This window comes from Hyperolius riggenbachi, chromosome 6, assembly GCF_040937935.1.
Source record: "Hyperolius riggenbachi isolate aHypRig1 chromosome 6, aHypRig1.pri, whole genome shotgun sequence".
Classification (NCBI taxonomy): Eukaryota; Metazoa; Chordata; class Amphibia; order Anura; family Hyperoliidae; genus Hyperolius; species Hyperolius riggenbachi.
The window spans coordinates 151,501,953-151,520,269 of NC_090651.1; the positions used below are offsets into that span (position 1 = coordinate 151,501,953).

The 18,317-nt window shown below is 43.4% G+C and overlaps 1 protein-coding gene and 1 long non-coding RNA gene across 2 annotated transcripts in view; one reads left to right on the plus strand and one right to left on the minus strand.

The window, feature by feature from the left end:
• Nucleotides 1–5,121: 5,121 nt before the first annotated feature.
• LOC137521171 (uncharacterized) lies at nucleotides 5,122–14,382 on the minus strand. Its single transcript, XR_011022066.1, has 3 exons — nucleotides 13,932–14,382; nucleotides 9,969–10,237; nucleotides 5,122–8,620 (listed from the first exon to the last, which is right to left on the minus strand). It is a non-coding gene; the product is annotated as an uncharacterized lncRNA (long non-coding RNA).
• The window catches only part of WDR47 (WD repeat domain 47), a 91,746-nt gene continuing 87,560 nt past the window's right edge, over nucleotides 14,132–18,317 (plus strand). Inside the window, exon 1 of the mRNA XM_068240089.1 lies at nucleotides 14,132–14,388. The gene's annotated coding sequence lies outside the window, so the exon portion shown is untranslated. The remainder of the gene's footprint in view (nucleotides 14,389–18,317) is intronic.

Genomic DNA, 18,317 nt, shown 5'->3' on the forward strand with positions numbered 1-18,317 from the left:
CCAAACCTATCTGGAGCAGAATGATAGCATCGAGGTGAGCAATAACCATGTTATATTCACCTTACTACCACCCTTAAAAACTATTGAGTTGACATCTTAATTGTATTTTGGGGGCTTGATTTACAGAGGTAGATCACAGAAGTACATAAGTGAAACTAAAATTGTGCTGGACTTAATAAAAATTGAACTCTATTAAGGGGTATTAGATGTAAACTTCCACTGGATCATATTTAATCATATAAGAGGATCCTATAACCATAGAGAGGATCCTATAACCATAGAGAGGGTTGCTGAATACTTAATGGATTAGTAATAAGAAAACTGTTGTTGTGTGAACCTATAACCAAAATCCTTTTTGCTCTGGCTGCAAGTATGTGCACACAACTGATACCCCACAGCACTAATATATAACAGTACCAGTACAATACTCCCTGTAGTTACTATGCAAAGTCTGCAGTTTTGCTGTTTAGTAGCAGCATTTTTAGTAAAGTCAGGCCAGCATTGGGGGACACTTATATTCTCATGTCATCTCCAGACCTAATAGTTTAATAGAATCTTGTAGTCTAAAGATTACAGTCAGAGCATCTCATGACTGTTCTGCAGCCAACCATGAATCTGGACTAGTCACAAAGGTTTATCATCTGTTTTAGTGTAGATTTTGTATGGCAAGACTTGAGTGGATTTAGCATGGCTCATTTGTAGAGAACATACTGTACAGGCCTGTATTATATTTCTTCTATCACACACAGTGGTAATCCAGCCTGCTGTTGCACTGTGGCATGGATTCCCTGACAAAGTGGTTAGGAATAATTAAGAGATTTTATTGTACATTCGTTTTTGGAAACCTCCCATGTCACTTTACTTTTGACATAAGTATTTTTTTTCTATTTTTGTAGCTTCCGTGTCTTAAGTGTTATGTACTATATGTTAATGTTGTGTTGTCTACTTTTATCTTTCTTTTTAATATGGATTGCTCCAGTTCTTATTGTGCTATTAACATTGGTTATAATTATCTCAGTTTGTTGTAAGCCATCAGTATCCTGAACTTCTCATTGCCGTTCCATTATATTATAGGGCAATGTTTGCCAAACCTATTCTCAAGTCAAACCCATTCGCATTAAAGAACTTTTATGGCTCTAAACACAGGAAGCTAAATTGGATTGCTGATAGGCTAATTACCCCACCTGTGAGATTACATGTAAAACATGCACAGTTGGTGACATTTGAGGACAGATATGGCAACACTGATATAAGGGCAAATTCTTTTTATGATCAAAGCTGTTATTGAAGATGTTTTATGGAAGTGAAAGTTTTTTGAAAAAAAAACATTTTATGTAAAGCAACCCATCATATGCTAATTTGTGAGTTGAACAAATGTTCATGAATGGTTACGATGTGGGCCTTATATACAACATATCATAAATGAAAGTGTCTGTATTGCCCATAGCAACCAATAGTCTTAAAGCTTTAGGTAACAGACACTAATCCTAATGGTACTTTCATACAGTGCTTATTAAGGTGCCCATAAAATGAGATGGCAGTCAGAATATCAAATGTTAAACTATCAGTGCACAAACATAAATGCTTGTACTGTCCAAGTGTTCATAATTATGCGCTGGGCTGACACCCTGGCCACTACCTACACCTCACGGTATCTGGCCATATGAATTCAGCCTGAAAGATTGTTCCATTACGGCCAGCTGACCAGGGGATGTCTGCAGAGCTGTAAGAGCTTTCACAGACATGGTTTCATCTACTGATCCAACTATAAACTGGATCGGTCCTTGTGCCTGTGAGCACCGAGTACTGTCACCCTGCTTACATGATTGCCCCTCCAATGTGCATGTATGATGGATACTCTTGAAGGGATGTATTTATTTTATGGCCAAAACTTAGGCTCACATTTTGTTTTTATATGGGATAAATTCTGTTTCAATGTAACTTGAATGTAAAACAGAGCGTGTATAAAATTGTAAAGAGTGATTAGTGAAATTTTACACTTGAACTGTGTTAATACACGACAGGAATAAAGTCTTACTCCTTAGACATACAATTACATAAGTGTCAGTACACAGGTTTCTGTGGCTAGGTTGCATGATTAGGCTTTTCCAGCAAGGTATTGCAAGGCATTGTGCAAAGTACAGTAAATCAAGGTGTAGATTTGAGATGATTTCTGATTGGCTTTTTGCCTGCACTTTGCAGCTCTTGCAGTGGTTTTGTTGATCAAGCCTAAGGCCAGGGTCACACATGGCAGCATCGCATGCGTTTTCTATTATGTGCTATAGGGAAAACGCATGCGTTTCTGCTTAGTGTGAACCTGGCCTAAAGATAGATAAACGATAAGAGATTTTGCAACAGTTTTTCATTTGTCAAAAATGTTAGACTTCACCACCAACATTGTCTCTAAAATTCTTACTTAACTTATTATATGTTAATCTGACTGTTACATTTTATTTTATTTGTCTGGTCTGAAGCTAAAAGAGCTATTTCAATGCAGTTGGATGGAGTACTGTTGATTGTTCTATAGACTATTGTGTGCTTAAATTTCAACTTGAGTTTAGCAATGCAACCTTTATTATTTTTTTGTATGACGCTAAGCTGTAAAATAATGTCATATTGCTAATTTCCATGGTAAAATGTAGTTATTTTATTTGAATAAAAGCATGTCACATGAATCGAAATAAAATATCTCTTCATTATTCTACTTGCGAAACATGTGATGTTTATTGCCACCACCAAAAAGTATTCTGAATGGAAAATCAGCATTTCACCAGCTCTGTATCAAGTTCTGGTACACAGGCATTTTGTGGCTCTGTAATATGTTTTAGGCTCTATAGAAGCAGTGCTTTTAAGGGCCGGTTCACACGGACGGCAGGCGGCGTTGGGGCGGCCAGGAAGTCGCATTGTCCTGTGACGTCCCGTTCGGTGGCGGCGGTACAGAGATCGTCGCGATCGGCGTTTCTCGTCCCCGCAGGGGGACATGAAGCCGCGCCGGCTAGCCGTCCCTGGACGTTGCATGCGGCTTCTAGGGACGGCCGAAACGATGCGTTAAATCGGGATCAGAACGCCGCGTTTATGCAATCGACGGTAATCGACGGTAACCGCGCAATGCTAAACGCTCCTATTTACTTGAATGGGAGAGTTTAGCCGATGGGTCCCGAACGCTTGACGGTAGACGCCGCCAAGCGTCCGTGTGAACCGGCCCTTACAGATGTGTACTGATATTTTATGTACTGGTTACCAAATTATCGATTTTTGGCTGAGCAGGTAACTTGATGGAAGTCCAGAAATCAAGAAATGTACAGCATTGCACTTGCCTCTACTCCAGCCTTGATATCGCATTTCATTGTGTTCCTCTTGGTGAATGTGTAATACACTTTAAAGGGAAACTGTGCAGGTCAGCCAGAAAGTAACCGCTGCTTGCTTTTATTTGCCACACTTGCATCTGTCAGTTAACCTCTTCTCTCCCTGAACAGCTTGTCACAGGATTGCAGAATGCTGGTAACTGTTTATTCAGCAGCAGCTCCCCTCCTCATCTGATCATTCCACCCATTGGATGCTACAACAAAGGGATTGAAAACCTTGTAAAAGACGTTCAGAATATAGGGGCTGTATGTAATTCCAGGTGATCAGAAGCTTTTTATCACCTGACATTGCTTGGAATTTACAGGCAAAGTAAATTGCTGGCTTCACCTGAGCAAGAAGAGCCTCACCCAAGCGAATAATAGCTATTCGTTTCAGCTTTGCTCCTGTGTCCCATGCGATGGAGAGCGATGTTTTGTGCTGACCTTCAGCACCACAGTACTGCTACCTTGCTCCCCCAGGAGATCTGCCGCCTTCACCTGCCCTCTGTCGTTAGAGCCACAAAGCCCCCGATGCTCACCGCTACATTCTGATACCGTTGCTCCGTGCTGGCTTGAACCAAACGCCAGAACCCCTTCACCTCTGCTCACCTTTGCTTCTGTCCTGTGCCATGTTCTACGAGGGCTGCATACTTTCTACTTAACTGCGCCACCTAGTAGCCATGACTGTAACTGCTGTGCTGTGCACTGCTAGACAGTTATTGGGAGGCTGCCATTCACCTGGTTGCTTGTTACATTTATTTGCTCAGGGCAGAGTGAAAGTGCGCAAATAAATTTTGAAAATGGCAGTTAATCCAAAAAGATGTGATGGTGCTGCTGTACACTCTTAAAGAGTATTCCACTACGAGGTTGTAGTAAACAGTTAAGTGATTATTATACCATTGGTACAGGGGGCTCTGTATGGCTGATATTGTGGTGAAACCCCTCCCACAGTGTGATGTCAGGACCATGGTTCTGACATCACACTGTGGGAGCCTTGTTGCATTGTGGGATATAACAGCTGTTTTCAACTGCCAAAAAAGCAAGCAGCATCTCCTTCCACTGACATCACCTGCCAGCAGTAAAAATGTCACCATGTGATTGTCAGAATGTAAATCAGGGAGAGGAAAGATTTTACAATGAACAAACACAGACTAAATCATTTATACATAATTATTGTAAAAATGAAGCACTTTTTTATTACATAATTTTCACTGGAGTTCCTCTTTAAGCTATGTATACACTTTTTGCAATCTTCTCCTTAAACAATTGAAAGGGATCATTTCCGACAGCAATTTGTAAGCGAGAGCTTGCTAGTCTCCCTGCCTCGCATCATTTCCTGTTTTATGGAGAGGGGAGGGGTAAGGCCAAGCAAGTGCCAACCTACTGCAGTAATTTCAAAGGAAGTTCCTATTGGAAAAATACCCATTAGGCAAGAGAATGCATCCCATTAGCTTGCTAGAAGGGAGGAAAGCAATGTCGGAGAATAGTTGTACACATCTGATTTTATCAGTTACTATCGTTATAGCTGAAGGAATGCCGCAGTGTGTACATTGCCATACAGTCATTTATGCATGCCCATTTCATATATGGCTCTTAGGAATTATTACATGTAAGTAGACAGATGTGAAAAGACACACCACACAAATTCTTATCCTTCGTAGATAATGCATAGATTTTATTTTTCATAACATAAATTTAGTTTCCAAAGAAAAATATACAACAGAAAGATATACAACATAGCAATGGTAATCTACAATTATGTCAACATGGAGACCATTTAGCTGGGTGAGTGCTGTTGAAAATTATTGGCTTAAAGGGTAAACAACTGAAGTTTTCCCTATCCAGGGGGAAACTGGTGCTCCGTCCCGGTCAGCCGGTCCCAGTTATCCAGCAGGTACACAAAGCCTGCAAATGTGCAACAATTTCTGAAAAGAGGACTCTGCACTTCAATGGCTTTAGCAATAAGCTTGCATTCGAAGCATGAAGATCTCAGACACAACATGTTTGGAGCAGAGCAAGTCTCTTTCTGAAAGCTACGTTCACAGTAGGGCGTTACATTGCATAATCTGCAAAAGCAAGATCGCAACACAATGGAGAGGAGACGTTGCATCACACGTTATACGTGTAGTGTGAATCTTGCAGTACGCACAAAAGTATCCTTCACTGCACTTGACGTGCATTATGCCAATGGATACCATTGCTACACCTGCTAACGCACCTATGTGGGTGTACTAGTACAATATAACTGCATAGCGCTAGCAATGCGATTGTACTGTCCGATGCAACACATTGTGAGCAAAGCTAAATAGTTTATTTAAAAAAAAAAAAAAAAAAGAATGCTGTGAACATTAGGCAATTACTCTACAGAATTGTATTATAATAATGTTGCAAATATATTATATGTTGCTGACAAGTTGAGTTAGTTCCCCTTTTAGAATTATGATATTAAAATTAATATGGATTTTTAATTTATGCTATTGTACATACTATGTTACTTCCTGGGTGTGGGTTATTTTAAGAGTACCTGCGGTAAAACTGATAGAGCCTGCCATGACATGCTCAGCCAAAATGTTGAAGGATTGTATGGGGGTCGCAGGGTTATATACCTGTCCTGGCGTCATCCATCTAAGCAGGTGATCACTTCGCCTCCTTTCATATTTGGGCCCAGGCAATTTTTTTTCAAACTGGCCACCGAGGCTCTGGCCATGCCCACCTTTATAGCTGCCCCTGCTCAGCAGCCGCGGCCTGATTGGTGTGTGCGCGGCTGCCACTGCATTGCCAAGGTGAGGCGTGGAGTGTTACCTGTGACCTGAAGATGGATTTGATAAGTATTTATCCCTAACAACCCCAGGATCTATTATTATTAGACAAAGCCTATCAAGACAGGCTCTGTCATTTTTGCCTCATTGGCTTTACGGTGGCCTGCTGGCTCCCCAGTGTAGCGCCCAAGCAATCCTGGGAGTCGCTTTGAATCAGGCACCAAGCTAGATGATTTGGTAATAACTTGGGGAGGAGGTCAAATCAGGCCTACTGAACCAAAGCAGGTACTGTCATCACATTATCTTTAATGTTGTATGGAACTAGTGAAGAAAACGCTTTGAATAGCGAGAGAGAAAAATGTAAGTACAGAAGGTCTGTACAAACATAATTTAGTTTTAACCCAACACTCTTATCTGACCAATATACGTAACTTAATACAAACACTTCCCTCACCCTAAACCAGTAGTGCCAAACGCAAATACAAAGTGGGATGAAATTGAATACTGGGACCTAGTCCCAGGCCAATCTCAAGGTCTACTGTTCTTCCTTATAAATTTCCCGGGTGTCTAATGGCCCTCCTCTAACCCCTATAGTGGTCCTTCTCCCTCCCTTATACAGTTCCCTGGTGTCTAGTAGTCCTCCCTCCCTACACAGTTCCCTGGTGTCTATTGCTTTCCCCCTCCTTCCCTTATATGGCTTTCCCAGTGTTCTAGGGCTTTACCTCCAATATAGCTTCCCTAGTGGTCTAGAGTGAGCCAAACATAATGTAAAGTGGGCAAACCGCTTGGGGGACAAATTTGTCTTGCGGGTCAGAGTTTGACATGTGTACTCTAAACGGACCACTGTGGCTTCTGAGAATTAGGCCTTATTGATGTTAAACAGAGGTGATCAGTGAGATGCAGATTTTCTGAGTTCATTTTGCAAATTTGTTGCAAATAGCAGACAAAATAGCAAAATCGGGCAGCCAAATTAAGTAGCTGCTGATACTGATTGGGTCATCTTCAAGTTTCAAAAGAAAATTAACATCATATTGATTGATCACCTTCAAAGCCGAGATGAGATTGTCAACCCAAATTCAGCTATTTCAACTAGAAAAACATCAAGACCAAAGTACCTCGCTTACCTTTTCCTGACCCATTTCTCACCTACGAAGGATCGAAAGTCCCAGCACTTACATCATACGGTATCTAGTTCAACCGCTTCAGCCGGACAGACAAAGATGTCATGACAAACCCGCCCATATACCCCTATTTGTACACTTCTCCAAGCTTAAAGAGTACCTAAGCTAATCGGCAACGCAGATGGGTCTGGCCAGAGCCTCAGCGGACACTTTGGCCTCAATTCACTAAGATCATGCTGCAGATAATAAGGCAAGAGAAAATTAGCCATGACACAGTGAGAGAGTTATCTTATCTCTTCATTCCATAAGTTACCTCCTCTATAGTTAAGTTACCTCCTTTGTAGTTATTTTCACATGCAACAGCCTGTCTTTAACTTTGGAATTCTGGAGTTATTTTAAGGATTGAAGAGTTAACTTTGTTTGCCTGAGGTAAAATGTTTCCTGAATACTACATGCCTTATCACCATGGTGATAACTCTAGAAATGTTATTAAAGACAGGAGATAAGCTTAGTGAATTGAGGCCATTGTAAAATACTTGCCTGGGCCCATCTCCAAAGGGGGGCAGAGCAATCACCTGCATGAAGGGATAATGCCAGGACAGCTAAGTATTTTGCTGTCCTTGGCATTTTCCCCTCCCATGACAGTTGCAAAGTACCTCTTAAACTCCTCTGTGTCCCTTTCACTCATTGTATGCTTGCCCAGAATGTGGTGTGTCCCTGAGCAGAGCCTGAAGATGGGGTGCTCCGTTCTGCACATGCACAGTTGTGCCAGCACATGCGCAGTATGGAGCATCCAGTCTTCGGGAACGCCCGGGGACATGAGTGCCATGCCTTACAAGGGCTCCCGAAGGAAGGAATTCAAACGGGGTGACAGCGCTAGAACAAGGACCCCAAGGTCGGAACGGGAAAGCTCTTTAGGATCCAGAGCTTTCCCTCTATATGGGTAAGTATCAGATTTTCTTAACTTAAACCAGCATTTTTCAACCTTGTTATCCTGAACGTAAACTTCAAATACATTTTGGATCACAGGTAACTTCAGAACAAAAGTTATAAATGATGTGGAGTGGGGATTTCTTTTGCAGGAGACATGCTCTCAGGTTAACTACGTTTCTATTTTTCTGAAATGTGTAAGCCTTCTTGTTTAGTCCCCATTCCATGATTCTCCTTTACAGTGGTGTGCCAATTTCATGCTCTGTGTTACAGTGGTTCTTATTGTAGCTCCTTCATTAATCTTCAGCCACATTCTCTAGCGAAGATTGGCACAAACACATTGGTTATAGTTACCTGCTTTATTTCTCATCCACTTTTCTCTCCTCTTCAGTTCTGTCTTCCCATGTATTTGTTCATTAGCGCAGCATGATGGTAATGTGTCATCACAGTCATATGACCATTGTGCCTGTGATGAACAAACAAGGAGACTGGAATATGGGATAGGCAAAGGGTTAGCTCAGGAGATACAAGAGCGAAAAACTCCAAGGATCCCCTGCAAGGTCCTCGAGGAAGCCTGGGGTGCCATGGATCCCAAGCTGAGGAAGTCAAACATTTGCCACACCAGGCAACAGTCTAATGTTCCACTTTAGATGAACACTTACAAAACAGAAACCATTTTATCAGTCAAGCACTATTGTGAAAAAATGTAAAATACATGTAAACACATACAAATAAGTAGTGTGTTTCTTTCGAAGAAAAATGAGCTATAAATTACTTTTGTCCTATGTTGCTGTCACTTACAGTAGTTAGAAGAAATCTTACAGAACTAAAAGGTTTTTGACTAGTCCATCTCTTCATGGGGGATTCTCTGTATTTCATTTATTATTTACAAAAACACTCCCTGGAAAGGTTCTATACAAAGATGCAGGCTGCCCTCGTACCTTTTTGCACACTATTCTGGCAGTTGGACTGAGCAATTGCTATTCACTTGGTGCATTTGAAAATAAAGAAAACCCCGAGAATCCCCCATGAGGAGATGGATTAGTCCAAAACCTGTCAGTTCTGTCAGATGTCAACTACCTACTGTAAGTGGCAGAGACATATGAGAAAAGTAATTTATAGCCCATTTTACTTTGGGCAAAATTTACTTTTTATTTATGCTTTCATGTATTTTAAATTTTACAATTTTTTTTGTGTTAGTGGTCCTTTAAATAGAAATTTAAGTTAAAGGGATCTAAGGATTGTCATATTTATTTCCTTTTAAAAATCACAGTCCAGACAATTTGCATTGTTTAAAGAGACACTGAAGCGAGAATAAATCTCGCTTCAGTGCTTATATTCAGCAGGGGCATGTGTGCCCCTGCTAAACCGCCGCTATCCCACAGCTAAACGGGGGTCCCTTACCCCCCAAATCCCCCCCTGCAAAATCTACGACCAACTTGGTCGTAGATTTTGCTGCTGTTGAGGCAGGGCTAACGGCTGTAGCCCTGCCTCACAGCGCGTCTATCAGCGGCGCATCGCCGCCTCTCCCCCGCCCCTCTCAGCGAAGGAAGACTGAGAGGGGCGGGGGAGAGGCGGAGATACGTGCTGACAGACGCGCGTGAGGCAGGGCTGCGGCGGTTAGCCCTGCCTCAATCAGGAAGAGATCCCCGGTCACCACGGAGGGGATTTGGGAGGTAAGGGACCCCCGTTTAGCCGCGTGATAGCGGCGTTTTAGCAGGGGCACACATGCCCCTGCTGAATATAAGCTCTGAAGCGAGATTTATTCTCGCTTCAGGGTCTCTTTAATGTAAACCTTAAGTGTGGAAACTCACTTCGGGTTAGATACATGCTGATGTAGAGCGAAGGCTCTGTGTACCATAGAGCCTTCCCAGTCCTTCTTCTGTCCCGTCATTCCAGCTCTCTCCCAGATGAAGTTCTGTGACTGAATACCTCTTAGACAGCCATGGGAAATACTCTTCAGATTTCCTCAGACAGCCATCAGAAATACTCATGTCCCTGAGTGCTTCCGAAGATGGTACATTTGTACTGCGTCTGCGCTCGTCTTTGTAAGTACTCAGTTGAGACACATAACGTTGAAGTCCTGTGGAGAAGGTGAGAGAAGCACTGCTACTGGTGATAATGCATAATAGACTGGGCTGAAGAGCACAGGATGGGGGAGGGATTACTAAACACCACCAGGGAAGCTATATTGGGTAGGGAGGGAGATGAGACACAGTACATTTATATTGCGCTTTGCTCCTGGTAGACTCAAAGTGCCAGGGCTGCAGCCACTAGGAAACACTATATAGGCAGTAGCAGTGTTAGGGAGTCTTGCCCAAGGTCTCTTTACAGAATATGTGCTGGCTTACTGAACACGAAGAGCTGAGATTCAAACCCTGGTCTTGAGAGACTCCTTAACCAGTACACTCCCCAGCCACTAAGATCACCAGGGAGCTATTTTGGAGGTAGAGGGCCACTGAACACCACCAGGGAAGCTATATTGGGAAGGAAGGGGGGGGGGGGCACTAACACTACTGAAGAAGCTATATTGGGGAGAAAGGACGGGACCACTAATACCACCAGGGAAGCTATACTGAGAAGGGAGGGGGGCCACTAACACCACGAGGTAAGCTATATTAGTGTGTGGGGGACTCTAAACAACACCAGGGAAGCTATATGGGGGGAGGGGGTCACTTAACAACACAAAAAAAGCATATTGGGGATGGCGGCGGACCACTAAATACCACCAGGGAAGCTATATTGGTGATGGAGGGGGATCGCTAACACCATCAGGGGAGATTTATTTGGGAAAGGGGGGCCACTAACTTCATCAGGGAAGCTATGTTTGGGAGGGAGAGGGGCTACTAATGCCAAGGAAGCTATACTGGGAAGGCAGGGCAGGCACTAACACCACCTGGGAAACTATTTTGGTGGGGGAAGGCGGGTACTAAACATCTCCAGGGAAACTATATAGGGGGGGGGGCACTATACATCACCAGGGAAACAATATTGGGAGGGGGGGCAATATACATCACCAGGGAAAGTATTTTAGTGGGAGAGGGGAGGCACTAAAAATCTCCAGGGAAGCTATATGTGGGGGGTGGGGCACTATACATCACCAGGGAAACTATATTGGGGGGGGGGGGGCACAATACATCACCAGGGAAACTATATTGGGGGGGGGCACAATACTTCACCAGGGAAACTATATTGAGGGGGGCACGATACATCACTAGATCACTAGGGAAACTATACTGGAGGGGGAAGGAGAGAGGAGACTAAACACCACAAGAGAAGCTATATGGGGGAGGCAGGGACAAAGCGCTAGACACCAGGGAACTGCATAGGGAAATTCATACCACATACAAAATTGGAGCGCGTTTACAAGTTTGACATGGTGGCTCCAAAAGTTGGGAGGTGTTTTTATAATATGGTGAAAGTTTCCCAATGTATGGTTTATTGCATCGTACATGACTGCACATTTCAGTGGATCACTAAAAGCTTATTTATAATGGACCAGTCATTTTGCAAAGATCACCTCAGACTGGATCACAATTTTGAAAATATGCATCATGGCATATATTATATACAGTACAATTTAAGGCTGGATTAGCCACGGGGCAATTGAGGCAGAAGCATAGAGGTGGGGACATACAATACATTTTTGAAAAAAAATATTTTCAATTCAAGGATTACAATCACTTTTTCTGATTGATTGTAACATTTAGAAAAATCTTACCAATTTACCACACGTGTTTAATTTTTCCCATATTATGAAAAAAATTAAAACTCTGAGAAAACTGCTTGGGTGTATATATTAAGAAACTTACAATCTGCTCTACACGATTCAGTGTTAATAAAAATTAATCAGACAAATCCACCACTCTTGACTGACATCAAAAACAAGGGAAGTCCGATCGGATTTCATTCTTAAAAAAACCTTTCGATTTTTCAGGACAACCAATCATTTTTATCAAATTCCCGTAAAATCGGATCACTTTATTGTATTATGCCACCTTAGGCCTGTACAGTGATCCTGGTTTCCTTCATAAGGCATACCTCCCAACTTTTTGAGATGAGAAAGAGGGACACTTAAGCCATGTCCCTGCCACACCCCTGACCACGCCCCCATCACAACTTTAGGCACGCATACCAGATTTCATACGAAAAATATGTTGTTTTATCATTCAAACCATACCACACTGGTCCGTTCTATCCTGGTTCAGAACCGGGACAAGGTCCTTCAGCACCCAAGGCTGAGACACCAAAGTGCGCCCCTCCATCCCTCCACCCCAGCCGTCACACACTGATTGCTCTTAGGCCCCGTTCACATCACAAACGCGGATGGCCATGCGTGCGGAACGCGTGCAGACCGCAACGCGTACGAACGCACGCCATCCTCGTTTGTGTGCGTTGCGTGGCTGATCCCATCACTGAAAAGTGAATGGGACAGCCATGCGTTTTTACAAAAAATGCATGCAGCATGCGTTCCCGGACCGCACAGGTCCGGAACGCATGCAGTGTGAACATCAGACATTGCACTCTATGCAATGTCTGATGTCGTGCGTGTCGGCCACCTGCACGCATTTCCAAAACGCGGCTGGAAACGCGTGCAGTGTGAACGGGGCCTTAGACTAAGAGGAACCCTAGTTATCTGGCTTGTAGTCACTTCCATGTATCTCCTTTTCTTATTTCTTTCTGCTTCAAACACAATTAGGAATGACAGCTGAATGAATTGTGCGCCCCCTCCTACACTGCGCCCTGAGGCTGGAGCCTCTCCAGCCTATGCCTCGGCCCGGCCCTGTCCTGGTTCATTTTCCTTAATATTAACATTTTAAATTAGTAATATATCAATTTAAAGGATGGGAATAAACAGTGGCGTAGCTAAGGAGCTGTGGGCCCCGATGCAAGTTTTACAATGGGGCCCCCCATGCACTCTATACATAGCAATTGAAACGGCGCACTAAAAGCTGCCAATGGCAACTACAATGTCAGGGGTGCAAGAAGGGGATGGGAAATAGCTTGTTAATGATTACCACTATTCAAAGTATATATATATAAATGATTATTATGAGCACAGGACCAATATAGAGCTAATACTGTAGTTGAGGGAGGGCCATTCGGGGCCCCTCTGGCCCAAGGGCCCTGATGCGGTCGCTACCGCTGCACCCCCTATTGCTACGCCCCTGGGAATAAAGTTTACAGTCAAACACATTTGTTTGTAGAGAAATAAAGAGGGTCAAAGTCCTGAAAGAGGGACAAATGAGTAAGAAAGAGGGACAGAGGGACTGGGCTCCCAAAGAGGGACTGTCCCTCCAAAAGAAGGACAGTTGGAAGCTATGCATAAGGTTCTCAGAGACCTGTCTGTCACATGAGGGCTGTAATGCGGAGCAGTGCTTTTCAGCGCTGCTACCTTTGGGCGCAGCCAGCGCCGCCATAGACTGTAATGGGAATCAGTCTATAGCGGCGCTCAGTGAGAAAGGTCGGCTCCGTCAGAAGACGGAGCCGAAGTTGCTTAAAAAACACAATTCGGCCTCCAGCAATCGCTGGAAGCCGAATTATTTCATTCCCCCACTATCCATGGCGGCCTGGAGGGGGAATAGTAATTAAAACGCCCCGGACTTGTGCAGAAGCAGGACCAGCCATATAACAGCTGGATCCTGCGCCCAAGTGTACAAGCGCCAAATTCACATGTACGCCTGTAATGGGGTACTCTCTGCTTCTGTCACTTAGTACAAATTAATCATGTTAATAATTTTATTGACCAAAAAAGGCTAGTTTAGGGGCAATCTTACAGAAATTTTGAGACATCAAAATAGAATGTAGTCCTGTTTGTTTGTATATCTCACAGATCCTCTATTTGCTTTATGTGGTGGGGCTGGATACCAGAAACAAGACGTCAATACACTGGAATACACTTGAATACACGCCGCTCTCTGTCACCACACGTCTCTCGTCTGGACTCTGTCGTGTCGAATGTGTGGGGTGCAGCCCTTACTGTGCACCTCACGACTCCCTCCAGCAGGCACATGTGAAGGCCGACTCAGGCCGGGGTCCTAACGGAGTGCCTTCTGATTGGGTACCGGCAGCTCCGCTTGACAACCGCAACCTGAGAGGCTGGAGACGCAGAGGGAGTGCGGCGCAGGCAGCCCGGCACCCAGCCTGGACACACACCCTCACCGGGGCTGGGAGCGGCCATTATCGGCCCGGAGACACGGCGCGGGGAGGACCGGGAGCACCGGGGCGGAGGAGGTGGGTGCTGCTCTATACGCAGGAGGGCGGCTGCTCTGTCTGTATGTGCTGCTGTGTGGATGGACTCAGGTATCGCCTTATGTCGCTGCTGGAGAAGCGTACATGTCTAGCTGCAGTATTGTGCATGGGATCATCATCAGGTTATTGTGGGATCATCATCAGCAGATTATCTGCCATTTACAACATAGGTGTTTATATGCTGACTGCATCCCATCACATGATGCTTCCATCGTGCTCCATCATTAAAACATGAGTAACTTGCCATCTCCCTTGGCTGGATACTTTAGTGCCTGTCTATTTGTAATAATAAGGTATTCTCATTTTCATACATATAGAGTGACTGGCCCTGTGTTTGGGACCAGGGAGTAACCAGCCAGCAAGCTGTTTTCAGTGGATCTGGTAGGATGAGGGGGCTGCCTGCCAGATATTGAACCCTCCTCTCCGGGGTGTGATGGGGAAGCAGCATCAGACAGGCTCCCCCCTTCCTAGCTATCCCACCCTCCTGTTAGGGCTTCTCTCTTTATGAAGAATCCAGGCAGATGTCATTTCCTTTGTTGCAGTTATAGATGTTTATTTGTCCTCGTTTTTAAAGAGTCCCACCCCAGCCAAATAGAGCCAGAAGCTATTTTGTACCCCAGGTGGAAAAGCACAGCCTTTTTAATAATTAATGGCATGTAGTGCAAATTAGCCTGCTTGTGCCCACATAAATTAGCAGGAGTGGCTGCTGTACATCTGTGCTCCAAGCAAGTGATACATTGATGCTTGTCTGTTCAGCTGCTGGAAGTGATGGCATAGAATTGATCAGAATTAATCTTTTAGTAGCCAGCAGGGGCGTTCGAAATGAAGTAACTTAAAGGAATCTTGAAGTGAAAATAAACAAACGAGAGACTATTTATTCTCCTACTCCTAAAAATGGCATTTTGCAACCTGCCGGTTATATTTTCTGTGTATTGGTTAAAAACCTATTTAATGTTGCATTGTCTCATATGGCTGGTACAGTCTTAGTGTACCAGGAGCTAAAATGTATGAATTATTGACCATTTCTTTATCCCCTGCACTCAGAAGTTGTTCTCTGCCAGGCAAGAGTTGGCACTTGTCTACTTTAGGGGACCCTGCAGGGTACTCATATCTTGTACCATCACCAAATTTGACTGCCCGCTGTTTAAAATGTACAGTATTTTGATACCTTGTTGGTACAATAATCCAACATGCCATGCACTGATCAGGACCAACCAGTCTGAAACAGTCTGTATGCATGTTGGATTATTGTGGCTCTGTACAATTAACAAGCAAATACATTGCATTTCAGAGGTTTTGGAGGTGTGTTTAGCTTACAGGGACAACAAAGGGACAATTTGCATATTCAGCAGTAATGCATGTGCTCACTCCAACCTGAATAATCGCAAATGCCTTCAGTTTTAAGAAGGCAGACTTCTGTTTTGCATAGCTTTTTAATAAGAGGGCTTTTTATTTATTTTAATATTTACATATCGCGACATATTACACAACGCTGTCCAGAGTATATTGTCTTGTCACTAACTGTCTCTCAGAGGGGCTCACAATCTAATCCCTGCCATAGCCATATGTCTGTGTATGTAGTGCGTGTATTGTCTAGGGACAATTTTAGGGGGAAGCCAATTAATTTATCTGGGATGTGGGAGGAAACCAGAGTGACTGGAAGTAACCCACACAGACACGAGGAGAACATACAAACTCCTTACAAATGTTGACCTGGATGGGATTTGAACCAGGGACAAGCCGAGACCTTTTAATGCTGGGTATACATGGGTCGATTCTGGCGCTCGATTCTGCACCGATCATTTTGCCCGCTCGGTTCTCTTATCTTTCGCTCGTTTTTCTTATCTTTTTTTCAATTCCATGACAAATTGAGTGGCAAAACGATCAAACGGTGATCGAACATGTCGGAAATTATCTATCTAACCATCTAATCAGCTCAGAATCGAGCCGTGTATTCCCAGCATTAGCCCCTTCATACTCCTAATTCTGGTTCACCATGAGCTTGCTGGGCAATCTGTAACTCTGGGTGTTTCAAGTCCTAATACATAGAGCCACATTAATCAATGCCATGCACTGATGAGGACCAACCAGTCTGAAACAGTCTGTGCATGTTGGATTATTGTGGCTCTGTACAATTAACAAGCTGACACATATTTGCATTCCAGCTGTTCTGGAGGTGTGTTTTTGCTTTCAGGGACAACAAAGGGATGGTTTGAATATTCAGAACTGATGCATTGCCGGACACCTCATATGCTCACTCCAACCTGAATAATTGCAAATAACTTCTGTTTTAAGAAGGCAAATTTCTGCTTTGCAGTGCCTGCTTTAGGATATTTACCCTTACTATAGTGTCGACATTAACCACTTCCATGCCAGTGGTCTCTAGCCCCTTATGGACTAGAGGCTGCAGGTACCAAAGAACGACGCCTCCCAAACAATTCGCTGCGCATACCCGCTGGTCACGCCACTCCTCCATCCACGCAGGTACCTGTCTCTGCCGTCTCTATGACGGCGGAGCTGTGTGAGCAGGTCAGGAGCTTTCTATCAATGTAACCAATGGGATTGGCTTACAGTGATGATGGCCAAGAGCCAATGAAATCATCTCCTGACCGGCTCACACAGTTCTGTTGTCATACCGACAGCAGGGCGAGTGATCTGCAGTGGGGAGAGAGCGACACGATCGTCGGTAGTGTGCGGTGGGATGATTGAAATCTATGCCCTGGCAGGTAAAACATGATCAAAATAGGGCGTAGATTTTTATCATCAAGGTGGTTAATAGATGTTAGTTTAGCGTGTATGGCAATCTTAACTGTTAAAAGAACACTTATGAAAAACTGAAGTTTATAAAAATATATTTGTGCACATATGCTTAAGATGTACAATTCCCCCCCCCCCCCCCCCCCTTAAGAGTAAAATGTATTGTAAATTACTTTGTAGGTGTCACTTACAGTAAGTGTTTTTAATCAGATGGTTTTTACCTGTTACTGGCAAGTTTTGGGCCATTCTTTCTCCTCATAGGGGAACCTAAAGTTAAAGTGAATCTCCAGCCATAAAATAAAAATCTGTCAGCGCTGCTGCTGCAAAAAAGTTATATTTACTTCAGTAAATAGCTTGGTGGTTTTTCTCCGAGGAGAGAGGGGCATAAAGTTGCATAATATTAGCGTACATTTTGCATCAACTCAGACTAGTTTGCATCTCATTGACCATCCATACTTGGTTAGAGATTTTTTTGGGGTAATATGGAAAGTGTTTGATGGCCCTTTCACACTATGGCATTTCGGTAACGTTGCATTAAGAAATTTTGCTGCAAAGTAAATTAAAGTCTATGGAGACTTTCATACTTGGTTTGATGCGATCCAGTATAGCCTGTGGTGGAAATGCATCTGCCCCGGGCTACAAACGGACGATCAAAGCGGACGCTACACCGGCTTAAGCGGGAACCCAGCCTAAAGGTCTCCACACGCCATACAATTAAAACAATCCAATTTTCACCCATTTCAATAATTTCGATCGGTTGTCCAAAAAATCGAGAGCTTTTCTTTGTTTTCAGTCGATTAAATCCGATTTAATCTCCCGGGTTTTTTTTTTTTTTTTTTTTTGGTGATTAGACATGTTTGAAATTTCAGGATAACTTTATCAAGAATTGTATGTTGTGTGATGGGTTGTCAGTTACTTAATGTACAGCTCCAATCAATATATTCTGAGCTTTCAATTATGTTATTCATGATTGGGGAAAAATTGAACATAGGTGTGTGGTCCATTGGTCAGATTTTTGAATTGTTACAATCAGCCAGAACAATTTATTGCTTTTCTTGAATTGAACAGATATTTAAAAAATTGTATGGTGCGTGGCCACCTTTAGGATTGGTTCACAAAATGCTTAAAGGGTGGGATAATTGGGTATATTTATA